We start from the raw sequence: 22,203 nt of genomic DNA on the forward strand, positions 1-22,203 counted from the left end.
CTTCCTTATTTTGTTTTTCTCCTTAGCACTTATCTCTATGTAACATGTTATATATGTTATTTTTATGTTTTGTTTATCTTACTGTCTTTCTTATATTTCACTCAGATGAAAGCTCCATAAGACCAGCTATTCTGTCTGTTTTGTTTATCACTGAGATCTTAGCACGTAGAAGAATGCTTAGCTCAAAGTAGGTGCTCAACAAATATGGGTTGAATAAATGGAAGTCTGGCTTTCAGAATCAGAGCAAAGATAACATTCATTCTTTCTCAAGGCCCAACCCAACACTCCTGTTCTCGATCCCAGTTTTTCTTTCAAACTCTGGAAATCGCATTTTTGATGACTTCCTTCCTTTCCCATCTTCAGTCTTTTCCTCTCTGATGGAACTGTGCTTCATCAGCTAAGATCCTCCACTCTACCACCTTAAAAGAAAGAAAGAAACAAATTCTTCTCTTAATCCTATCACTCTCCAATAGTTAAATCTTCTTTCTTCCCTTCCCTCCTACTCTCTATTTTTATATCTTCCATTCAAGTCTATTCTCTTGTAGTAATTTGTCCTTTTACCTACTAGACCTGTTCTGAAAGGTCACCTCCAGGGCCCACTTCCTAGCTATGTGGTTTCTCTTCTGTTTCAATGGCTTCCACACATCTTCCATTGCCAATTTTCTCCTGAGCTCTTGTTCTATGATACTAACACTGTCCAATGGAACTTTCTGCTGTGATAGAAATTTTCTACTTATTGGCTTTCCTTTAGTAACCACTAGCTACATGTATCTATTGAATACTTGAAATGTAGCTAATATGACTGAGGAACTGAATTTTTAATTGTCTTTAATTTTAACTACATGGAATTTAAATTTAGACAGCCACATGTGGTTTGGGCTGCCATCTTTGTCAGCACAGCTCTAGATAGGATCACTGACATCACCCACCCTCATGGCATCCATCATCTGGTTAGTCACTGTCAGTTCTTTGTTTCTTAGCAAACCTATGCTGAGCATTAGGCACTGTGCCCATCAATGAGAAGGCAGACGTTAACAGAGCTCAGAGCCTACTGTCCCAGTCAGTTGGGTTAGCCAGTGATCATAAGAGATATCATGTAATTACTGGTGGAATGCACACAGGGAAGAACCGAGAAAGAGCAGACATGTCAGACTGGTCGAATTAGAGAAGGTACCATTTATCCAGGTGGATAAGGAAAGAAAAATGCCCCAGACAAAGGCATGATCCAAAGCACAGGCATGAAAGACCATGGCATATTTAAAAGCCAGAACCACTTTTTCATCAGCATCATGCATTCAAAGATCCATTTCTTCAACCACAATTTTTCAGACTTATTTATTTGTTCAAGTTTCCTCAGAAAACAAAAACATTGTCTGATCTCATTGAAACTCCCAATGCACCAAAAGTGTGTTTCCTCTCTCCTGATCTCCTGCCTTTCTCTCCCTTCTTGTTCAGATTAAATTCTATGTTCTATCATTATGATTTCCTTGTAAATACTGCAACTCTCTTAACTCCCCTCTCCCTCCATATACTGGCATAGCACATTCATAACCTTGAATGAACTCAATCATTCTTTTCTGCGATATCTTCATTCTTGCAGAAGATCACTGCTGGAGAAAATCATGCAAGCAGTCAGACTGGTATCAAACAACTTCATGATGGTCAATTGCAAATGGACACTCAAAATGAATACAGTTTCTATAAAATGTTTTCTATCCCCCCCCTAAAAATCTTATTTCACATTTTTTCTCACTCCTCTAGCCTCTCCCCTCACCAGTACAAGAATATGCCTGTGCCAACTAGAAGATAAAAGACAAGAGTTCTAGCTATCTCCACCACTCCCTCCAGGAGCCACTGAGCAAGTCCAACAGAGAACAGGAAACGTACCCAGTTGAAACCAGCCTGCAGCCTTTCTCAAATCTTCTGCTTCTTCCTTCTTGTGTCAAAAGACAAAAACTGGGCGGGCCGCGGTGGCTCAGCGGGCAAAGTGCTTGCCTGCTATGCCGGAGGACCTCGGTTCGATTCCCGGCCCCAGCCCATGTAACAAAAACGGAGAAACAGAATACAATAAAAACAAGAAAATGTTTAAAAATGTTTCCCTTTCTTCCTTCCTTCCTTCCTTCTATCCTTCCTTCCTTCTCTCTGTCTTTCCTTTAAAAAAAAAAAAAAAAAAAGACAAAAACTCTCTCAGGAGTGGGTCCCTCCACTCTGGTTTTATCAAAGACTTTTCCCCTTTCTTTATTTCTTCTCTCTCCTCTATCATCTCTCTCTCTCCTTCTACTGGGTCATCAGCATATAAAATATATTCTACTATCTCCAGGATAATGATGTTTCCTTAATAGTAATAAAGACACCACACTACTGAGAAATGTTAATAATGGAAAACAAATGGGGTTAAGGGTGGGCGGATATATGGGAACTCTGTTTCTGCATCATTTTTCTGTAAACCTATAACTGTTTTTTTAAAAATCCTCTTTGGAAACACCTCTAGATAAAACCTCCTATCTCTGCTCCCTTTCAGACCCATATTTCTCCACTCCTATCACTCTTCACCTCCTTCCAGTATGATTTTAACCTCATCACTCCCACTGAGTTACATGTAGCCAAGATCAGTGGACACTTTCTGTCCTCATCTCATACTTCTGCAGCACTGGAGGGCACGTTTGCTTCTCTATGGCTTCCTTCCTACCCTCTGCTTGCTGACTGGTCTCATTCTCCTACGCCCTCTTCTTCACTTTAACCCAAAGTCTAGGGATGGTATTTAGGCCTCTTCTCTCATCTGTGTTTTTGAACACCTTCTTATGGCTTTAAATAATGTACTTATGATGATAATCTCCAAATACATATCTCTGCCCTAAACTTCTCTTCAGAAGTCCAGGCATATTTTTTTCAAATGCTTACTTCATATGTCTATTTGAATGTTTCAAAGACTGCTCAAATTTAACATGTGCAAACACAAAAGCTCTTAATTTCTCCCCTGCAAGTGTCACACCACCCATCCTCTCCATATCAGTTGAAGAAAGTGGGGAGGAGTCATTATTGATTCCTCTCCTTCTCTTACTATGCCCCTATCTAATCTATCACCAAGTAGTATGTTTCCCATTCAAACATCTATCTCAAATAATTCTATTTATCACTATGCTAACTACAGGACAGCACTGTCTCCTCAAAAGATTTTGAACAAGTCTCCTTCCTTTGTGTGTTGCTGTCCTATAATTGCTTTTTTACCCAAGTCAGAATAATCTTTTACAAATGTAAATTGTCACATTATTCTCCTGCTTGAAACATGGTTTTCCTTGCACTGATGGGAAATCCAAAGACCTTAGTTTAGCCTACTAAGCCTACATAGGATCAGTCTCTGCTTAGCTTTCTGACTTCCCCACAAATGCTATTCCTTCTTACATACAATGAAATGCTTCTCAGCCATAAAAGCAATGATGTTTCAATTCATACTACAAAATGGATGAAACTTGAAGTTCATGAAGTTCATGCTTAGAGCAACACATGAATCACAACTTTCATACAATTGTAGTTGAGTGAAAATGGTACAATGGTATAGAAACCGTTGGGCAGTTTCTTAAGACGTGAGACATACATTTATCATATGTCTCAGTCATTCTATTCCTGGGTATTTGAAAACATAGGTCTACAAATAGACTTGAACAAGAATGCTTATAGCACAAAAAAAAAAAAAATCTGGTAGCCATTCATCTCTAGAAGCTTAGTAAGGTCTGCGCGTCTTAGTTCCTCCTCCAGAGCAACTATTAGGTGACCAGAAACAGTGCAGAACAGCTCCCGGGGCCACAGCAGGGAGCGGACACACAGCGTACCCCAGTCTGGACTGGCTGGACCATCTGTGAGACTCCACTGTGGTGAGCTCCCCGAGCGGTGCGCGCTTCCCTGGACTGCGGCAGCTGGAAGCTGGCACCCCTCCCTCCCTCCTTCCCTGACCGGCTGAGAGTCTCGGAGAGGCAAGTTTCCCAAGACGCAGCAGCCAGCGCCCCTCTTTCGCGGGCGGCTTCCTGGACCGGCTACGAGTCTGAGATCAGCGGACACCCCAAGCTGCGGCGGCCGGTGACTGGCGCCCCACCCCCACGGGCGGCTTCCCGGTCCAGCAGCGGGTCTCGGATTGGCGAGTTCCCCGGGCCACGGCAGCCAGCAACTGGTGCTCCTCCTCCACAGGCGGTTGCACGGAGGGAGAGGAGGGAGTTTCCGACAGTGGCAGGGACTGGGTCCAACCAAACACCAATAGTGACATTAATGAAGGAGCCACAATATCTTTTGCTGGTGGGACCCACAGACAGACAAGCGCCACATACTGGGCAGGATAAAAAAAACAGAGCCCAGAGACTTCACAGGAAAATCTTTCAACCTGCTGGGTCTCACACTCAGGGAAATCTGATTAAATGTCCAGACACCAGCAAAAAATAACAAATCACACCAGGAAATTTGAAGATATAGCCCAGTCAAAGGAACAAACCAATAGTTCAAATGAGATACAGGAGCTGAGACAACTAATGCTGAATGTACGAACAGAAATGGAAAACCTCTTCAAAAACGAAATCGATAAATTGAGGGAGGACATGAAGAAGACATGGGCTGAACAAAAAGAATAAATAGAAAAACTGAGAAAACAAATCACAGAACTTATGGAAGTGAAGGATAAAGTAGAAAAGATGGAAAAAACAATGGATACCTACAATGATAGATTTAAAGAGACAGAAGATAGAATTAGTGATTTGGAGGATGGAACATCTGAATTCCAAAAAGAAACAGAAACTATAGGGAAAAGAATGGAAAAATTTGAACAGGGGATCAGGGAACTGAAGGACAATATGAACCTCACAAATATACGTGTTGTAGGTGTCCCAGAAGGAGAAGAGAAGGGAAAAGGAGGAGAAAAACTAATGGAAGAAATTATCACTGAAAATTTCCCAACTCTTATGAAAGACCTAAAATTACAGATCCAAGAAGTGCAGCGCACCCCAAAGAGAATAGACCCAAATAGGCATTCTCCAAGAAACTTACTAGTTAGAATGTCAGAGGTCAAAGAGAAAGAGAGGATCTTGAAAGCAGCAAGAGAAAAACAATCCATCACATACAAGGGAAACCTAATAAGACTATGTGTAGATTTCTCAGCAGAAACCATGGAAGCTAGAAGAGAGTGGGATGATATATTTAAATTACTAAAAGAGAAAAACTGCCAACCAAGACTTCTATATCCAGCAAAATTGTCCTTCAAAAATGAGGGAGAAATTAAAACATTCTCAGACAAAAAGTCACTGAGAGAATTTGTGACCAAAAGACCAGCTCTGCAAGAAATGCTAAAGGGAGCACTAGAGTCAGATACGAAAAGACAGAAGAGAGAGGTATGGAGAAGAGTGTAGAAAGAAGGAAAATCAGATACGATGTACATAATACAAAAGGCAAAATGGTAGAGGAAAATATTATCCAAACAGTAATAACACTAAATATTAATGGACTGAATTCCCCAATCAAAAGACATAGACTGGCAGAATGGATTAAAAAACAGGATCCTTCTATATGCTGTCTACAGGAAACACATCTTAGACCCAAAGATAAACATAGGTTGAAAGTGAAAGGTTGGGAAAAGATATTTCATGCAAATAACAACCAGAAAAGAGTAGGAGTAGCTATACTAATATCCAACAAATTAGACTTCAAATGTAAAACAGTTAAAAGAGACAAAGAAGGATACTATCTACTAATGAAATGAACAATTCAACAAGAAAACATAACAATCAGAAATATTTACACACAGAATCAGAATGCCCCAAAATACATGAGGAATACACTACAAATACTGAAAAGGGAAATAGACACATCTACCATAATAGTTGGAGACTTCAATTCCCCACTCTCATCAATGGACAGAACATCTAGACAGAGGATCAATAAAGAAACAGAGAATTTGAATACTACAATAAATGAGCTAGACTTAACAGACATTTATAGGACATTACACCCCACAACAGCAGGATACACCTTTTTCTCAAGTGCTCATGGATCATTCTCAAAGATAGACCATATGCTGGGTCACAAAGCAAGTCTCAACAAATTTAAAAAGATTGAAATCATACACAACACTTTCTCAGATCATAAAGGAATGAAGTTGGAAATCAATAATAGGCAGAGTGCCAGAAAATTCACAAATATGTGAAGGCTCAACAACACACTTTTAAACAACCAGTGGGTCAAGGAAGAAATTATAAGAGAAATTAGTAAATATCTCGAGGCGAATGAAAATGAAAACACAGCATATCAAAACCTATGGGACGCAGCAAAGGCAGTGCTAAGAGGGAAATTATTGCCCTAAATGCCTATATCAAAAAAGAAGAAAGGGCAAAAATTCGGGAATTAACTGTCCACTTGGAAGAACTGGAGAAAGAACAGCAAACTAACCCCAAAGCAAGCAAAAGGAAAGAAATAACAAAGATTAGAGCAGAAATAAATGAAATTGAGAACATGAAAATAATAGAGAAAATCAATAAGACCAGAAGTTGGTTCTATGAGAAAATCAACAAGATTGATGTGCCCTTAGCAAGATTGACAAAAAGAAGAAGAGAGAGGATGCAAATAAATAAGATCAGAAATGGAAGAGGAGACATAACTACCGACCTCACAGAAATAAAGGAGGTAATAACAGGATACTATGAACAACTTTATGTTGATAAATACAACAATGTAGATGAAATGGACAAGTTCCTAGAAAGGCATGAACAACCAACTTTGACTCAAGAAGAAATAGACAACCTCAGCAAACAAATCACAGTGAAGAAATTGAATCAGTCATTCAAAAGAAAAGTCCAGGACCAGACGGCTTCACATGTGAATTCTACCAAACATTTAAGAAAGAATTAGTACCAACCCTGCTCAAACTCTTCAAAAAAATCGAAGTGGAGGGAAAACTACCTAATTCATTCTATGAAGCCAACATCACCCTCATACCAAAACCAGGCAAAGATATTACAAAAAAAGAAAACTACAGACCAATCTCTCTAATGAATATAGATGCAAAAATCCTCAATAAAATTCTAGCAAATCGAATCCAGCAACACATTAAAAGAATTATACATCATGACCAAGTAGGATTCATCCCAGGTATGCAAGGATGGTTCAACATAAGAAAATCTATTAATGTAATACACCATATCAACAAATCAAAGCAGAAAAATCACATGATCATCTCAATTGATGCAGAGAAGGCATTTGACAAGATTCAACATCCTTTCCTGTTGAAAACACTTCAAAGGACAGGAATACAAGGGAACTTCCTTAAAATGATAGAGGGAATATATGAAAAACCCACAGCTAATATCATCCTCAATGGGGAAAAATTGAAAACTTTCCCCCTAAGATCAGGAACAAGACAAGGATGTCCATTATCACCACTGTTATTCAACATTGTGTTGGAGGTTCTAGCCAGAGCAATTAGACAAGAAAAAGAAATACAAGGCATCAAAATTGGAAAGGAAGAAGTAAAATTATCACTGTTTGCAGATGATATGATACTATACGTCGAAAACCCTGAAAAATTCACAGCAAAACTACTAGAGCTAATAAATGAGTACAGCAAAGTAGCAGGTTACAAGATCAACATTCAAAAATATCTGTAGTGTTTCTATACACTAGCAATGAACAAGCTGAGGGGGAAATCAAGAAATGAATTCCATTTACAATTGCAACTAAAAGAATAAAATACTTAGGAATAAATTTAACTAAAGAGACAAAAGACCTATACAAAGAAAACTACAAAAAACTGTTCAAAGAAATCACAGAAGACCTAAATAGATGGAAGGGCATACCGTGTTCATGGATTGGAAGACTAAATATAGTTAAGATGTCAATTCTACCTAAATTGATTTACAGATTCAATACAATACCAATCAAAATCCCAACAACTTATTTTTCAGAAATAGAAAAACCAATGAGCATATTTATCTGGAAGGGCAGGGTGCCCTGAATTGGTAAAAGTATCTTGAGGGAAAAAAACAAAGCTGGAGGTCTCACGCTGCCTGATTTTAAGTCATATTATGAAGCCACAGTGGTCAAAATAGCATGGTACTGGCATAAAGATAGATATATCGACCAATGGAATCGAATAGAGTGCTCAGATATAGACCCTCTCATCTATGGACATTTGATCTTTGATAAGGCAGTCAAGCCAACTCACCTGGGACAGAACAGTCTCTTCAATAAATGGTACCTAGAGAACTGGATATCCATATGCAAAAGAATGAAAGAAGACCCATATCTCACACCCTATAGAAAAGTTAACTCAAAATGGATCAAAGATCTAAACATTAGGTCTAAGACCATAAAACAGTTAGAGGAAAATGTAGGGAGATATCTTATGATTCTTACAATTGGAGGCAGTTTTATGGACCTTAAACCTAAAGCAAGAGCACTGAAGAAAGAATAAATAAATGGGAGCTCCTCAAAATTAAACACTTTTGTGCATCAAAGAACTTCATCAAGAAAGTAGAAAGACAGCCTACACAATGGGAGACAATATTTGGAAACGACATATCAGATAAAGGTCTAGTATCCAGAATTTATAAAGAGATTGTTCAACTCAACAACAAAAAGACAGCCAACCCAATTACAAAATGGGAAAAAGACTTGAACAGACACCTCTCAGAAGAGGGAATACAAATGGCCAAAACGCACATGAAGAAATGCTCAATGTCCCTGGCCATTAGAGAAATGCAAATCAAAACCACAATGAGATATCATCTCACACCCACCAGAATGGCCATTATCAACAAATCAGAAAATGACAAGTGCTGGAGAGGATGCGGAGAAAGAGGCACACTTATCCACTGTTGGTGGGAATGTCAAATGGTGCAACCACTGTGGAAGGCAGTTTAGCGGTTCCTCAAAAAGCTGAATATAGAATTGCCATATGACCCAGCAATACCATTGCTAGGTATTTATTCAGAGGACTTAAGGGCAAAGACACAGACGGACATTTGCACACCAATGTTTATAGCAGCGTTATTTACAATTGCAAAGAGATGGAAACAGCCAAAATGTCCATCAACAGATGAGTGGCTAAATGAACTGTGGTATATACATACGATGGAATATTATGCAGCTGTAAGACAGAATAAACTTATGAATCATGTAACAATATGGATGGACCTAGAGAACATTATGCTGAGTGAGACTAGCCAAAAACTAAAGGACAAATACTGTATGGTCCCACTGATGTGAACCAACATTAGAGAATAAACTTGGAATATGTCATTGGTAACAGAGACCATCAGGAGATAGAAATAGGGTAAGATAATGGTTAATTGGAGCTGAAGGGATACAGACTGTGCAACAAGACTGGATACAAAAACTCAGAAATGGACAGCACAATACTACCTAATTGTAGTGTAATTATGTTAAAACACTGAATGAAGCTGCATCTGAGGTATAGTTTTTTTTTGTTGTTTGTTTGTTTGTTTTATTTTTTATTTTATTTTTTAAATTTTTTTCTCTCTATTATCGTTTTATTTCTTTTTCTGTTGTCTTTCTATTTCTTTTTCTATATCGATGCAAATGTACTAGGAAACGATGAATATGCATCTATGTGATGATATTAAGAAATACTGATAGTGTATGTAGAATGGAATGATTTCTAAATGTTGTGTTAGGTAATTTTTTTAATTAATAAAAAAAATAATGCTTATAGCAGCACTATAAATTATAGTGAAAACGCACTTATCCACTGTTGGTGGGAATGTCAAATGGCACAACTGCTGTGGAAGGCAGTTTGGCGTTTCCTTGGGAAGCTAAGTATAAAATTGCCATATGACCTGGCAATACCATTGCTAGGTATCTACTCAGAGAATATGAGAGCAAGGACACAAATTGACATTTGCACATCAGTTTTTTTAGCAGCATTATTTACAATTGCCAAGAGATGGAAACAGTCAAAATGCGCCCATCAACAGATGAGTGGCTAAGCAAACTGTGATATATACATACGATGGAATATTATGCAGCTGTAAGACAGGATAAATTTATGAAGTATATAACATGGATGGACTTTGAGGACATTATGTTGAGTGAGATTAGCCAGAAAAAAAGGACAAACTGTATGGTCTCACTGATATGAACTGACATTAGTGAATGAACTTGGAGAATTTCAGCTGGGAACAGAGACCATCAGGAGATAGAAATAGGGTAGATATTGGGCAATTGTAGCTGAAGGGATACAGATTGTGCAACAGGACTGATTGTAAAAACTCAGAAATAGATAGCACAATACTACCTAACTGTAATACAATAATGTTAGAACACTGAATGAAACTGGATGTGAAAATGATAGAGGGAGGAGGCCTGGGGCACAAATGAAATCAGAAGGAAAGATAGATAATAAAGACTGAGATGGTATAATCTAAAAATGCCTAGAGTATATAATGATAGTGACTAAATGCACAAATTTTAAAATGTTTTTGCATAAGGAGGAACAAAGGAATGTCAATATTGCAGGGTGTTGAAAACAGATGTTAATTCATAATTTAAAACTATAACTTATATGTGAGACTAAAGCAAAAAATGTTTATTTGATACAAAATTATATTTTGACTAATGCATTTCCTAATATAAATTATGTGGACAGCTTAATTGAACACCATAAGTACATGGAACTTTGAGTAGGACATGAGATTTTGTAGGTGATGCCCTGATAAATCCCGGAGTGATTTGAATAGTGAATAAAAAAGTATTTGCAAAGTCCCCTTGGGGGAATGGGGAGAAAGGGGGAAAATTCAACTTCCCCAAGTGGAGAATTCCTGATATTCTCACAAGCTGTGGGGACAAAGTGATAGGCTGAGCCTCAATCTTGGGATTTGTTCATATGAAACTTACTCCCGCAAAGGATAGGATAAGCCTATTAAAAATTAGGCCTAAGAGTCACCTCCAGAGAACCTCTTTTGCTGCTCAGATGTGGCCTCTCTTTCTCAGCCAACACGAGAAGCAAACTCACTGCCTTCCTTCTCTTTACATGGGATATGACTCCCAGGGGTGTGGACCTTCCTGGCAATATGGGACAGAAATCCTAGAATGAACTGGGACTCAGCATCAAGGGATTGAGAAAAACTCCTCGACCAAAAAGGGGAAGAGAGAAATGAGACAAAATAAAGTGTCAAAGCCTGAGAGATTCCAAACAGAATCAAGAGGTTATCCTGGAGGTAATTCTTATGCATTAAATAGGTATCACCTGTTTAGTTACGGTGTAATGGAGAGGCTGGAGGGAAATGCCTGAAACTGTAGAGCTGTGTTCCTGTAGCCATGCTTCTTGAAGATGATGGTATAATGATGTAGCTTTCACAATGTGACTCTCTGATTGTGAAAACCTTGTGACTGATGCTTCTTTTATCTACTTTATCGACAGATGAGTAAAGCATATCAATTAAAATAAGTAAATAATAGGAGGAACAAATGTGAAAAATTGGTAACCTGAATATCCATTAACTGGAGAACATGTCAACAAATTATGGATTATTCATGCAATGATATAATAAAAAGAATGAACTGCTGATACATGCAACAATGTGGGTGAATCTAAAAACCATTATGTTTAGCAAAATAAACTGGATAGAAAAGAGTACTTATTGAATAAATCCATTTATACGAATTTTGACAACAGCAAATCTAATCTCTGGTAATAAAATGAAGAACATTGGTTGCGTATAGGAGGTATGGTGGTGGTAACTGATGGGGGCAAGGGTCCTAAGGGAGCTTTAGGGGGTGAAAGAAATACTATATGTGGAAATATTATATTACATATAATTGGGATGTTGGTTGTACTGATGTTTGTCAAAACTTACCAAATGGTGCACATAGCATTTGTTCATTCCTTTGTGTGTAAATTTTATCTCAATCAAAAAAAAAAAAAAAACTAGAAGACAATAAATGGAAGACCCACACAGTATCTTATTTGGAATCTTAAGATGTAGCACTTACTAGAGCAGGAATATGTAAATTCTGTCTTGGTTTGACTTGTGGAAAACAGAGACACGCCTGAGGATATATTTAAAGAAGAATGTAAATTTTATGATGTTTCTTTTTCCTTTGTGAAGTTCCTTAAGGGAATGCAATTTGAGGATGATTTTTTGGAAGTAGTTTATTATAGCTATTATTATTTACATAATAACAATGAAAGGAAGCACAAGAGAAATAAAGACAATATTTGATAAATTTTCCTTTATTGTGTCCCTTATTGTACCTTATACTATACTTTTGGATTTTATTTTCATGCATAAATTCAGTAAATGTTCCCAATGGTAACATATTTGTAATTGTATATTTTAATCAATGAGAATAACTTATTTTATAATTTAAAATTGATTTGAAAGTTTAAAAACAATGCGAGTGTATTTCTGAGTGCAGCATAAAAAGAGAAACAATGGAATGGACCATATGTCAATTTCAACTCCAACAACTCCTATATGGGAAAAAACATCAATGTCGTTGCCAGGTTTCCTTTAATTGAATTGTGTATGTGTATCAGAATACACACACACACACACACACACAATTCTTTGTTGAGTGTCTTTCGCATGCTGGGTACTGTTCCAAAGTGTTGACTACATTATGCCCTTTAGTTCTCCTGAGAATCCTCCGTGGTAGTCATTGTTATTCCCATTAACTTATTAGGAAACTGAAACTTGAAGAATTAATGTTAAAAGTTCAAAGTTACACATCTAGCAAGAGGTAGAGCTTAGATCTGAATCCAGGTTTCTCTGAGACTAAACCTCTTTGCTCCATATTTTCAAAGACTTTTCACCCACATGATCTCGTTGAACTCTGCAAATAACCATGTGAGGTGCATAAAAATTACACAATATAATTCCCATCAGAGCAGGTGTACACACACATGCGTGCACAGAGAGAGAGAGAAGAGGAAAAAACTGAGGCTTGATGAGTTTTAAGGCCAAAAACCTGGCATGCCAGAGGTCTTCTTACTCCAAATCCATTTTAATTTTATTAAATGCATAGTAAATTAGAGATTCTGACAACTCCTTATAACAAAGCCTTCAATAAGGTAAAGCCAAACTCCACTGTAGCAGACATTTTAATTTCTTCACGCCATCCATGAACCAATCATTTTTCCTATATTCATGATATACTCCCACCTTATGGAAGAGACTGTGTCCCAATATAGAATCCAAGAATGTCAGATGCTTACTTTTCCCACTTCTCTTGAATCCAGGGCCCAGATATATGACCTAGGCTCCTCCAATCAGATGCGACCTCTCTAAACTTTGAATTTTAAGATGGGGAAACAGAGTCCACACAGAAACCCCATTGTGGTGAGGGCGTCAGTAGAGATAGCACAGCATCCAGTTCCCAGGGGCAGACGCGCCCGGTGCTGGTTGATGAAACAGGCTGCCATTTAGGGAGGAGAGTGGTGATGGGAGGGGCAGCTTTTACATATCTAGTTATGAAGCATGATTTGAGACATTGCTTCTGCCTGCGAAGTCTCCAAGCCAGTCCTCTAGTACTTTCGGAGACTATGAGTTACCACTTGTTTTTAAATAAATTTCTTTATTACTTAAATTAGCCATAGTTCTTTTCTGTAACTTGCAGTTAACAACACCGGTTAATATACCTACCCTTGTTTTAAGTAATAGATGTTTTTCCAGGGGTTGTACTTAACTGTTTAAATAGGTGCAATTTCTGAGGCTAGATGTATTTCAGAGCACTTACTTATATGGAGAAGGAAATGCTTTTGTCACAAGGTACTCCAGCAAGCTAGCAAGAGAAAGGAATAAACATACCACAGAGCAACTTTTAATCCTTTCATCTCACAGATCTTTTGCAGATGTTTAATAAATCCTCTTGTAATCCTATGCTAGCAAATATGCTATTTCTATGGGGGAACTTTAGGCATGAAATGATTGAAATGGCTATAGGATTTTATGGAATCCTGAAAAAATAACTGAAACAAAAAGTTAGCTCAAGTATTTTTGAACTTAACAGTGACATCCAATCAATCTTAGGGACATCTGTTTCCTTAATCTTTCACCTTCAATAAGTTGACCTTTAATGGTCTGCTTTTTATATATCGGTGTGTGTCCTCTTGGTATTAGTGTTTAATCAGCTTACGAATGCCTTGCAGTTGGAAATCTGGAATTTTCTCTCTTGACACTGTTAGGATTTTTATTAGGAGCTGTATTTTCCAGAATGTCTCATCATAGAAATTATCATTGCAATAATTTGGCAGTATATTTCAAAAATTTCATTAGGAAATGAATCTCTGTATATTTTTTAACAAAACGTATTACACACATTGCCTTTCTTGAATGAGTGAATGAGCAAGTCCCTGGAAATTTCAGTGTAGAGAACAATCACTGTCCTCCAAATTTTAGGTAAAAAATCTTGGAAGATTTTTTTTATTTTGTTCTTTGGTTTATTATTTTTTTGTTGTCGTTGTTGTGCTCTGTTTTGTTTTGTTTAAGAGAGGTAAAATAAGAAAAGAAAAATAAATAAAAGAAGGAATATAAGTTACCACTTAGAGTAGACTTTCTCCTAAAGGTGCCACCAGAGATCTTGGGGAAGTTTCTGGTCATCCTTTGGCTGGACTTTACTGTCTACAGATCATTTCTGATCCACTGTCCTCCTTATCTATGTCTCTTTCTGTTTCTCACAAGATCTCTACTTTGTTCTAACAGCTTTCCTCAGATGACTCTGAGTTCATGATGGTGAGAGCTAAGATAGCATGGTAACTGCACTTCACCTTTCTGAGGTCTCAGAAACATGCTAGGGCCTCTTCCTTAAAAATATACCTGTTGAGAAAATATGGTTTTGGTCCAAACTCTATGGCACCTACCACAGGCTCACTCCAGCAAACAAACCTTCCACTGATGCTGTAATTACTTTGAAGCAAAGTAACTGACATAATATATAAGCCCCAAATATCATCGGTTCAACACAACAGGGAATTTTTAAAAATTTTTTTTGCAATGTGGGCCATTTGCAAGTGGTGGACAAGAGGCTCTGCTCTAAGCTCCACCTACCTGGTGAGTCCTCCTGGGCCTCAGAGATGGTCCAATTCAGACAGCAGCTGGGAAAAGAGAGATTTTGAAGGTATTGGTGGTCAAGGCCTCTAAGTGATGTACATTGTCTCCATCAATCCTTTGGGGAAGAACTCAGTCACATGACAGTACCTAACCATAGTTAAGACAGGAAAGTGTAGCTTAGATGTACGACCAAGAAGAAGAGAGCACACACATGGATAAGCAGTAGAAATGGTCTGGCAGATATTTGAGCCCATTAGATTCAGTGGGTCATAAAGAGATTGGTGACAAACTCCTGATCTGGTGCTAATTGCATATGTTTTTAAACAGTCTTGTCAAGTCAGAAGGCATCATTTTACAACATCCCATTTGTAATAACAAGCAGAGGCTGCGGATTGCCGACCAGACCACATACAGAATAACCTCTGTCCTCAGGTTGAATATAGTGTTAGCACAAAAACAACTTTATGTAACAGTTCCATTCCAAATCCTAATTTCCTTCTTATTTAATTTACATTTATAATTTTTTTTTCAGAGACAGAAGGAACCAACAAATGGAGTCACGGATATGTTTGAAGGTAGAATTTTTCTTTTAGGCCTGACAGTTCCCATGTTCTCAGTGAGGACATGAAGATCTCTACGTGAACAATAGATTTTCTTTATCATTCTCAACTTACTGGGTCCTAGCTTCAATGAATGAGCAAGGCGTAATGGGGTGGAACTTTCGAGGAGACAGCTAAAGTTTAAAATACTACCGAGGAACATGGCAAAAGTAAGTGGGCTAAGCAGAGACACAAGGGCTGCTGGGTTTATTAATGTAGGATTTTGGAAATTATTAATTAGTATTGGTTCTCATCTTCAAAATCACTGGGTAATTTTCTTCAGGAGTGTTCAGTAGGTGGGGGAAAAATGAACCCTGAATTCCAGCCTTGTGAATTTAGCTTGCACTTGAAGCTAAATGGGGGGGAGTGATTTTGTGTGTCTATGGACTAAAAATCTAATAAATATTATGCAGAATTCTATTCACTGGGAGGATTTCCCTTCCCCACTGTCCCTCAGAGTCCCTTACGCAACAGGCTGTGATGCTAGTGCCAACATATCATCCAGATTTGCCTTAGATGAGACTCTGCTTTTTCTCTCCACTGGCATTAGATCATAGGACATTGCTCTTTAGATCACAGTAATATTTTAAAACATTTTTTATTGTTTTAAAGCTCATTGTATGTCCTTACAGAATTTGCTCCATCAAGCACTCTTCTACCTCTGATATTTTCACTATCCCTTTCTATGGGCTATTTCTCTTTTAGTTTTCAATGTTAATAATAGTTGCAAGCACTTGAAAAGTCTTTTATGATATGCCACGCAATCTTCTGAACACATTACACACATAAGCTCCCTTAACAATCTTAAATACTCTAGGAGAAGGCACAATTACTATCTGCATTTTAAAGATGAAGAAACTGAGGCACAAAGTAGATAAATGGTGGATCCCAAGCTACTAATGTAGTAGAGATGGAATGAAAATTCTCTCCCATGATTAAAAACACTGTCCCTAATGTCAATTGCTTTCTAAATGTTCTTAAAATAAGGGTCCATAGTCATGGTCTGCATCATTATATTTCTTATTAATCCACTTGCTGCTCTTAGCTTCTGCCCTCCATGTGCTCTTCTTGCTAAGGTTACTGATAGCATTCATCTCATTGGGTCAGTTAAAAGAGACTACACTTATCTCTCCTGCTTTCTCCTTGGCAGTCGGCACTGCTGACCATGTCTTCTTAAACTTCTCTTCTCCAATGGCTTCTGTGTCGCCTCTGTCGTTCTTCCTGTCCTTTACTCCTTCCTTCTCGGTTGCCTTTATGAGTTCTTCAGCTTCCACTTGCCTTCCAGTCAGTTTTCCTCAGGGATAAGCCATCAGCCTTTGCTCCCCAATGTTCCCCCCATTCAAAACTCATCTTTCACAAACCTCAACATTTGTCACTGTATGTAAATTACATAAATACACTTTACGTCAATGTGCCAGTCTGAATCTGTGGTGGACCCCAGAAAAGCCATGCCCTTTTTTTTTTTTTTAATTTTTTTTAATTAATTGTAAATTTTAAAAATTATGACAACAAAGAAACACAAACATTCTTAATATATAATCATTCTGTTCTACATATATAATCAGTAATTCACAATATCATCACATATTTGCATATTCATCATCATCGCGATCATTTCTTAGAACATTTGCATCAATTCAGAAAAAGAAATAAAAGATAACATAAAAAGAAATAAAATGAAAACAGAAAAAAAAATTATACATACCATACCTCTTATCCCTCCCTTTCACTGATCACTAGCATTTCAAACTAAATCTATTTTAACAATCTATTTTAACTAAATCCCTATTATTATTTTTATTCCATATGTTCCTCTCATCTGTTGACAAGGTAGATAAAAGGAGCATTAGGCACAAGGTTTTCACAATCACAGTCACATTGTGAAAGCTATATCATTGTATAATCATCATCAAGAAACATGGCTACCGGAACACAGCTCTACATTTTCAGGCAGTTCCCTCCAGCCGCTCCACTACATCTTGAATAATAAGGTGATATCTACTTAATGAAAAAGAATAACCTCCAGGTTATTCTTGACTCTGTTTGGAATCTCTCAGCCATTGACACTTTCTCTCATTTCACTCTTCCCCCTTTTGGTCGAGAAGATTTTCTCAATCCTTTGATGCTGAGTCTCAGCTCATTCTAGGATTTCTGTCCCATGTTGTCAGGAAGGTCCACACTCCTGGGAGTCATGTCCCAAGTAGACAGGGGGAGAGCAGTGAGTTTGGTTGTTGTGTTGGCTGGAGAGAGAGGCCACATCTGAGCAACAAAAGAGACTCTTTTGGGGGTGACTCTTAGGCCTAATTTTAAGTAGGCTTGACCTATCCCTTGTGGGGTTAATTTTCACATGAACAAACCCCAAGACTGGGGGCACAGCCTATAGCTTTGGTTGTTCACATTGCTTGTGAGAATATCAAGAATTCAACTAGGGGGGGTTGAATTTTCCCCCGTTCTCACCATTCCCTGAAGGGGACTTTGCAAATACTTTTCCACTCACTGATCAAATCACTCTGGGATTCATTGGGGCATCACTCTGGACAAACCAACAAAATCTCATGTACTACTCAAGGTTCCATGTACTTATGTTGTTCAACCAACTACCTACATAAGTTATATTAGGAGATGCACTAGTCAAAATATGAATTTTGTACCAAATAAACATTTTTTGCTTTAGTCTCACACATAAGTTGAAATTTTAAAATATTAATTACCATCAATTTTCAGCACCCTGCAATAATGACATTCCTTTGTTCTTCCTCATGCAAAAACATTTTTTAAATTTGTACATTTAGTCCTTATCATTATACACTCTAGGCATTCCCAGATTATACCATCTCAATCTTTATCGTCTATTTTTCTTTGTGATTTCATTTATGCCTCCAGCCCTCCTCCCTCTATCATTCTCACATTCAGCTTCATTCAGTGTTTTAACATAATTGTATTACAGTTAGGTAATATTGTGCTGTCCATTTCTGAGTTTTTATATTCAGTCCTGTTGCACAATCTGTATCCATTCAGCTTCAATTATCCAATATCTTACCCTATTTCTGTCTCCTGATGGTCTCTGTCACCAACAAAATATTCCAAGTTTGTTCACTAATGTCAGTTCATATCAGTGAGACCATACAGTATTTGTCCTTTTGTTTTTGGCAAATCTCACTCAGCATAATGTCTTTAAGGTCCATTCATGTTGCTACATACTTCATAACTTCATTCTGTCTTAAAACTGCATAATATTCCATCATATGGATATGCCACTGTTTGTTTAGCCACCCATCTGTTGATGGATATTTTGGCTGTTTCCATCTCTTGGTAATTGTAAATACTGCTGCTATAAACATTGGTGTGCAAATGTCCATTTGTGCCCTTGCTCTCATGTCCTTTGAGTAGAGACAGCATATAGATTGGTCCTGTTTTTTAATTCATTCAGCCAGTCTATGTCTTTTGATTGGGGAGTTAAATCCATTAAAATTTAGTGTTATTACTGCACAGTAGTACTTTCTTCTACTATTTTGCCTTCTGGATTTTATATGTCATATCTGATTTTCCTTCTTTTTACCTTTACTCATAGTCTTCCTTTCTACACTCTTCTCCACACCTGTCTCTTCTGTCTTTTTGTATCTGTCTCTAGTGCTCCCTTTGGTATTTCTTGCAGAGCTGGTCTCTTGGTCACAAATTCTCTCAGTGAGTTTTTGTCTAAAAATGTTTTAATTTCTCCCTCATTTTTGAAGGACAATTTTGCTGGATATAGAATTCTTGGTTGGCAGTTTTTCTCTTCTAATAATTTAAATATATCATTGTACTGTCTTCTCCCCTCCATGGCTTCTGCTGAGAAATCTACGCATAGTCTTAATGTGCTTCCCTTGTAAGTGATGGATTGCTTTTCTCTTGCTGCTTTCAAGACTTTGTCTTTCTCTTTGACCTCTGATATTCTGATTAGCAAATGTCTTGGAGTACTTCTATTTGTATCTATTCTCTTTGGGGTACACTGCACTTCTTGGATCTGTAATTTTAAGTCTTTCATAAGAGTTGGGAAATTTTCAGTGATAATTTCCTCCATTAGTTTTTCTCTTCCTTTTCCCTTCTCTTCTCCTTCTGGGACACCCACAACACATATATTTGTATGCTTCATATTGTCCTTCAATTCCCTGAGTCCCTGCTCATATTTTTCCATTTTTTTCCCTATATTTTCTTTTTCTTGTCGGATTTCAGATGTTCCATCTTCCAGTTCACTAATTCTATGTTCTGCCTCTTGAAATCTACCACTGTAGGTTTCCATTGTTTTTTTGTCTCCTCTACCGTGCCTTTCATTCCCATAAGTTCTGTGATTTGTTTTTTCAGACTTTTGATTTCTTCTTTTTGTTCATTCCTTGCCTTCTTTATACCTTCCCTCGATTCATTGATTTGGTTTTTGATGAGGTTTTCCATATCTGTTCATATATTCTGAATTAATTGTTTCAGCTCCTGTATCTCATTTGAATTGTTGGTTTGTTCCTTTGACTGGGCCATATCTTCAATTTTCTTAGTGTGATTTGTTATTTTTTGCTGGTGTCTAGGCATTTAATTACCTTAATTAGTTTATTCTGGAGATTACTTGCACTTCTTTTACCTAGGGTTTTCTTGCTGGATGAATTTGTTGTCTATCTGTTCTTTGACATTCAATTCAGCTTTATCTGTACCTCTAGCTTAGATTTTGTTTAACAGAGGAGAATTTTTCAATTCTTGTTTTCTTGTTTCTTGCCCTGCTTGTATGGTGCCTTCCCCCCCCAACCCTTAGGAGGGTCTATGTAGGTATTATAGACCCCAGCTGGATTTTCCCAGGCCAAACTGGCTTCCTATCAGGAGGAAAGAGTCACCTGCATCGGTTTTCCCTGAGGGTGAGACCCAGCAAGTTGAAAGATTTTCCTGTGAAGTCTCTGGACTCTGTTTTTCTTATCCTGCCCAGTAGGTGGCGCTTGTCTGCCTGTGGGTCCCACCAGCATAAGATGATGTGGAAGCTTTAACTTCGGCAGACTCTCCCTGCTGGGGGCATGGTGGAGACAGAGGAGAGGTTGTAGGCTGGTTTTAATGACTTCAAATTACCAAGCCCTGGTGTCTGAATTCCTTGAGGGAGGGATTCCACCTGAGTTGGAGGCACAGGCTCCAGACAAGGTCTCAAACAACCTTGTTTCTGCCTATGCCTGGGGCAGTTGCAGCCTGAGAAGTCCTGCTGCTATATTCAAAGGCAGTCAAGCCTTTGTAGAAACACAGCCACAAAAACCTCTGTTTCCTCTTTTTTTTTCTTTTTCCATCAGCCCTGCCCCCTCTGCTCCAGGGCAAAAATCAGTGACCTCTGCTTTGACCAGGTTTGCCTGAACTGGGAGCCTATTTTTTAGTAGTCAGCACTTGTTAATTAATTCCACAATTGGCGTTTAGTTGGGCTCAGCCCCTGCTGCTGGAAAAGTCTCTTTCTTTTCCCCTCTGGGAAGCAGCCTGTGGGGGAGGGGTGCCAGCCGCCATGGCTTGGAGAACTCATGGTTCTGGGGGGGCTCGCAGCCAGTCCAGCTGGTCCAGACTGGGGTACGCTGTGTGTCCCATCACTGATGTGTCCCCAGGAGCTGTTCTGTACTGTTTCTGGTTATTTAGTAGTTTTTCTGGAGGACGAACTAAAATGCACACATTGTTAAGCTGCCATCTTGGCCTGGAAGTCCAAAAGCCATGCCCTTTGATCCTCATTCAATATTGCTGGGTGGGAGCATTTTGATTGTTTCTATGAAGATGTGACCCACCCAATTGTGGGTGGTAACTTTTGATTAGATGATTTCCATGGAGGTGTGTCTCCACCCACTGAAGGTGGAGTTCCTTGCTGGAATTCCTTAAAAGAGGAAACATTTTGGAGAGAGTCCCTTTTTGGTAGAGCCACGTGAAAGCCAGCAGAAACTGCCATGTTTGTCATGTGCCCTGCCAGCTGAGAGAGAAATGTCGGACATCGTCGGCCTTCTTGAACCAAGGTATCTTTCCCCGGATGTCTTAAATTAGACATTTCTATATACTTGTTGTAATTGGGACATTTTCTCAGCCTTGGAACTGTAAACTAGCCACTTATTAAATTCCCCTTTTTAAAAGCCATTCCATTTCTGGTATATTGCATTCCGGCAGCTAGCAAACTAGAATAGTTAATTACATAAAGTTTGTTCTTTGTGTTCATGGTTTGCTTAAACTGCACACATACTTATTTTCATGGACTCTTTGACTTTCATAAGTGTGTACGAATGTATCATTTTGGCAAAACTGAGCAGGTGGGTCTTTTATCCAGGAAAACCAGCATAGGTCATCTTTAGCCTTAGAACACCATCTGAGACATGAGAATTAACATGTGCTGTTCATATAAAAAAATCTCCTCTTTGTTCAGTTTAACTCATATCTGGTTTGAGTCAGTTCATGTTCTCTAGGAAGCAGATGTTAAGGTGGGATTATATGAGCAAGAGGTTTTGGAGGGGGGGGGAAGTAAGTATGAAAGATTGAGTAAAAGAAGTAGAAGCAGGCAGCAAGAGCTTTCAGAGCATGATGAAGACCTGATATCT

Source organism: Tamandua tetradactyla, chromosome 3 (genome assembly GCF_023851605.1).
Source record: "Tamandua tetradactyla isolate mTamTet1 chromosome 3, mTamTet1.pri, whole genome shotgun sequence".
NCBI lineage: Eukaryota > Metazoa > Chordata > Mammalia > Pilosa > Myrmecophagidae > Tamandua > Tamandua tetradactyla.